This window comes from Corvus brachyrhynchos, unplaced genomic scaffold (genome assembly GCF_000691975.1).
Source record: "Corvus brachyrhynchos isolate BGI_N302 unplaced genomic scaffold, ASM69197v1 scaffold21, whole genome shotgun sequence".
Lineage (NCBI taxonomy): Eukaryota > Metazoa > Chordata > Aves > Passeriformes > Corvidae > Corvus > Corvus brachyrhynchos.
The window spans coordinates 6,642,111-6,647,002 of NW_008236924.1; positions in this window are offsets into that span (position 1 = coordinate 6,642,111).

The following is a 4,892-nucleotide window of genomic DNA, read 5'->3' on the forward strand; positions in this document are numbered from 1 at the left end:
GCTCGGGTCAATCAGTCGCCACACTGCCAGCGCGCCTGTTGTCCCGGCAAAGCTGGGGAAAGCAGAGTTTCCTCCAAATACATTAAAAAGGCCATAAATATCTCGGTTCTGCTGGAGTGCCACCGTCACAGCAGGGATCCACCCGACTCCGTCCTTCAGGTTTTCAGCCCTAAAGCGAAGCTCCCAGTCTTGTCCCACCAGAACGAGCTGCTCTCACACTTGAACTGTTCTGTAGGGACCCACTTTGGGGCATGTTGGGGTCGTTTCGGGGGATGAAGAGACCATGATCTCTGTCTGTCCTTGCTGCTCCTGGCACAGTGGTATCCCCAAAACACCTTCCTGCTGTTGCTCCAGCTGCCTTAAAGCTCTCATGGAAACGTGCCCGACCTCTCCTTGCACAGGCTTGGTTCACTGTTGGGATGCAAAGCTCTTACTTCCAAGTTAGACCGATTTTCAATTTCATCAGAAGGAAGAATGAGCTACAAATTGCTTTGCTGGGATCCAGCCCATGCAGTTCCGTCTCATTTTAATAATTTAAATGACCTGGCTGGAACCAGTGCTCCCGGTATTGTTTTATCCCGGAGAGCCCTTGGTTTAGGACGGGAATGACGGGTGTGGCGGGCTGTAGCCGGACGGCTGTGGGCAGACACGGGAAGAGTTTTAGGCCACAGAGACTAAATAAATTCCATGGCCATGTGTCTCCACGAGCAGTGTCGGCCCACGGGCAGGTCTCTGGGTGGCTGGTGTTGAGTGAGGAGCTGACAGCAGCGGCATTCCCGGCTTTCCCGCAGGCCAGGGCAGCCTGGGTTCTGGCTCTGTGGGACACAGCTCTTGTTCCACCGGGGCCATCTCGGTGTGACAGACCCATGGGTTCCACGGGCACGGGCAGCAATCACGGCATCGGAGGGCTCAGAGGCGCAGGACCGAGGTGCTGGGCTAGCCGGGAGCTGTGCCCCGCTGGGATGGAGGGGATGGAGACCTGGCTGAGGTCTGGACCCTTCCCATCCTGGTGCTGCTTCAGTCCTTTCTCCAGGTGCTGCCGGCACAAAGGGCACCTGGTGAGCGCACACCTGACCTGCACACACCCCTGGGAGCTCCCGCATCACCCCTATTGTGGCACAACTGCAGCTTCTGGTGTGCAAAGCCAGAACTGCTGCAGCCTCGGCAGGGAGAGAGCACCGGCGCTGGTGCTCTGCAAAGAGCCCTCATCGGATCGCTCGGCGTTGCCGTGGAAACGCGGCCAGCGCTCGGAGATTTCGGGAAAACAAATACTGGAGGCACAGCCCGCATAGGAATTGATTGCAAGAGACACCATGGACTTCCCTCGGCGGTGAGCTCTAGGGCAACAACCGGGGTGATGAAGGGTTGTGGGCTTTGCCCTCAGAGCGGCCTGTGGACAGTGTCAGCTCATCCCCTGCCTCCCACCTCACCTGCCCTGGGTCTCCGGGGAGGTGTGGAGAGCTGCTGCCGCCTTTGACATCGGCCTGGCAGCCCCCCAGCTGCTCACACAGTCCCGCTGTGGGGATGGGTTCGGTGAAATACAAGTGTTGGAGGGCTCTGACTGCACAAGGTCTGCCTCTGGCTTTCGTCTCCCCTGCGACTGGCTTGGGCAGCTGCAGGGCACAAAGATGCAGGAGGAGCCGGCAGCTCCCTGTAAAAGCAAAACATGATTTGGTGAGAGCAAAAACTGCAGCAGAGCCAGGCAGGTGCCCCCGCGCTGCCCACACCCAGCACATCCCGTGGATCCACATGCTCCATCCACCCTTCTGAGCTGCTCCGGGTCTGGGTTATACGTGTGACTCGCATGCAGGGTATTTTTAGGTATGATAATTTCTGCCCGTTATTGTTCCTGCATTTACAGCGAGCTGTTCCCATGCTGAAGAACTTCCTGGTGTCTGAACAGGCTGATTTTCCTTCCTTGCAAAAGCAGCAGATGGAAGGAAACAAACACTTCTCTGCAGGAGAACTTGAAGTTTAATGGGGGAGCTCTAACAAGCACAGCGTTTTCTTTTGCCCCGTGTTGAAGGGATCAGAGTCAGCAGTGCTCAAAGACCAGGGCTTTTGCTATTGGGAACTGCTTGGGAGCACTGGAATTCTTTTCCTGAAAAAGTAACAATTAAAAAACTATCTCCATGAAGTACCCCCTCTCCAAATCCTGTAATTAAAGAGTCTTTTTAATATCTACCATCAGTCACCTCTTCCTGCTCCAGCGTGTTCCATTTACCTTCTGACCCCAATTTATAAGAAAAGGAGAAATAATAGATCTGGAGGGGAGCTGCTCTTTCCTGCAAGCCCCACTCACATCTTAGCTCTCCTGGCAGCACCCAAATCGCAGTTAGGATTTTTTTGGGGTCACGACAAGCCAATGTGTAGAGTAGTGCATGAACAGGGAGCTCTGGAGAGTGCCAGTCCCTTCCCGTTTTTCAGGCGAGGTTCCCATGGCAAAGCTGTCAGGACTTCACTCCTCACCAGGTTCAAAACTGCCAGCCTAAGCAGTAAGTGATTTAATCTGGATAGCAAGGGTAAATTAACCATTGGTTAATTGTGATTTCTCCAGTAGGCTGAAGAAATAACAGAGCAACAAAGGACATTGGTGAAATCAGTGAGTTGGGGCCCCCAAAGTCAGACTGGACCGAGCTGGCTGCGCTATGTGGAGGCAATTTGCAGCTCAGCTCTGCCCTGCCCTGCACCATCCAGCACAACTCACTGCATCACTCCTTATCTGCCCCTCAGTTCTGCTGCTGGGTTTAAGGAGAAGAGAAGTCCTGCTGGGAAAATCTCCCAACTCAATGCTACTGTTGTTTTCATTCCTCCTCCTCACAACACTCGTGGCTTATTGGGGCGTAATTTTCCACACCAGTGAACGAGGCGCGGCTTCCACCCCGCTCTGCGCGGGCTGTGGGACGTGTGGCTGTGCTCGCTGGGGCTCTCCTCGTTCCAGCAGACCCGACGTGACCGAGTGGCTTTTGTTGTTGCAACAAACACAGAAATTGCAGCTGCCTGTGTGTCCAGAGCTACGTACGGAGGCCACAGCTGCAGAACCTGCTGCTTCTGAGGCAGTGGGGCAGTTGCCTTGGGCAGGGGCTGTCACAGAGTCACAGGATGGTTTGGGTTGGAAGAGGCCTTAAGATCATCCAGTCCTATCCCCCGCCATGAGCAGGGACACCTTCCACCATCCCAGGTGGCTCCAAGCACTGCCAACCTGGCCTTGGACACTTCCATGGATGGGCCAGCCACAGTTTGGCTTTTTTGGGCAAAAAGCTCAAAGATGGTTCAAATACAAGATGGTCCCAAGCACAAAAAGTCTTCGTGGCCAAGTGATGTTTTGGGGAGGAGCATCTATTAGACAGCACTTATTAATCCTTGACAAATCTCTCAGCTTAATTATACAACTCTAATTCAGGATGTTATTTCTCAGTGGGAAATGACATCTATGTATATTCAAACCCTGTGAATCCAATTCTTGCACATGGAGTGTCTCTGCCTCCAGGAACACAGGAGTATTTCTGAATTGATGACAACAAAGTTTTCGTTATGTGAATATTTTGATTTTGTTTTTTGGGTTTTTTTTTAATTGGGTAATTTAGCACTAAAAGGTTAGAAGACAGATCTACTTTTAATGTCCTGCTCAGTTCTTACTAGTTTGGCTTACACGCCCTGCTTTTGAGGTTTATTATTTAGCTTTTAGTGTTCAATATTTATTACAAAGTGCATATTAAAAGTGTTCCCTTTATTGCTCAGTTGTACACAATAATTAGAGGAACACATGTACAGCTCCAAGATTTCAGAGGACTCACTCCACTGCACTTCTGTCATACTTTCAATTGCTTTCAAATACTTTCACAGCACATCCCGTACGGAAGTCACTAAAATCAATGACTTCAAGCTTCAAGTGTCTCTTGGGAGAAAAGACATTTTGTACTGGAGAAAAAGTCAGAAAACACAGAGGCATGAAGTGATTTGCCTCAAACCACTTGGGAAATGAAAGCAGAACCAGTCATGTGCTGTAACCACAGTATCATCTTTTTACTGAGCTTCCCCACCTAAGGAAATAAAATAAATACAGGGAGAGCAGCTGGAAGAAATTGCCATTACCCCTCCGGAATCAGTCATGCTCAGACTAGATGGACTAATTAGGCCATGATTTGCCTCCACTGGCCCCAAAATGGCTTTGAAAGAAATAGTTTCACCATTTCTCCAGGATACATTCCAGCATCTTCTCTGAGGACGTGCACAGGTTGCATCTTATTTTAATCTCTGTTGTCCAAGTCAATCACTGTGCAGCTAATTAGCACTGCTGCTACAGCCTTACTTAGGGATGTAACGCCACCTCAACAGTGAGTAAATCCATGTATGTCATCAGGACAGCTCCTCACTGCAGGGAAATTCTCAGTGCAAATTGTAAATCTTGTGGAAAGGTGAAACCAGAGTCTGTCAGTGCCTGCAGCTCTTGTTGCAGCTCCTTCAAAGGCACCTGTGTTGCAAGAACCCTGCCTTGTCCTTGTGTCTCCAGCATTTCTCAGGAGTCACTCTTTGAGGTTATTCATGGCTAAAATCCTTCACGGTTCCTGCCTCTCCTTCAGCATGAGAACTGGGATGTTCATTCATCTCACTAAAACATCGATGAATTCCCTACCCCTCAAAGGCAAAATACAGGAAGAAAAGAATCCAGGCTGATTATGGTACGGAATAATGAGCATTGAGGCCTGTATTTATGACTGAGTGTGCAGTTCAAAACCATGTCCTCGGGCTTCAACGCTTGTATCTCTCTGAATTTGCAGTTTGGAATCCCAGCGGGGCTGATTCAGCCTTCCTCATCCTAAAGCTGATATATTTAAATCTCATCCACCTTAGGGATTGATGGGGGTAATTTTGTGCAAGCCTGACTAGAG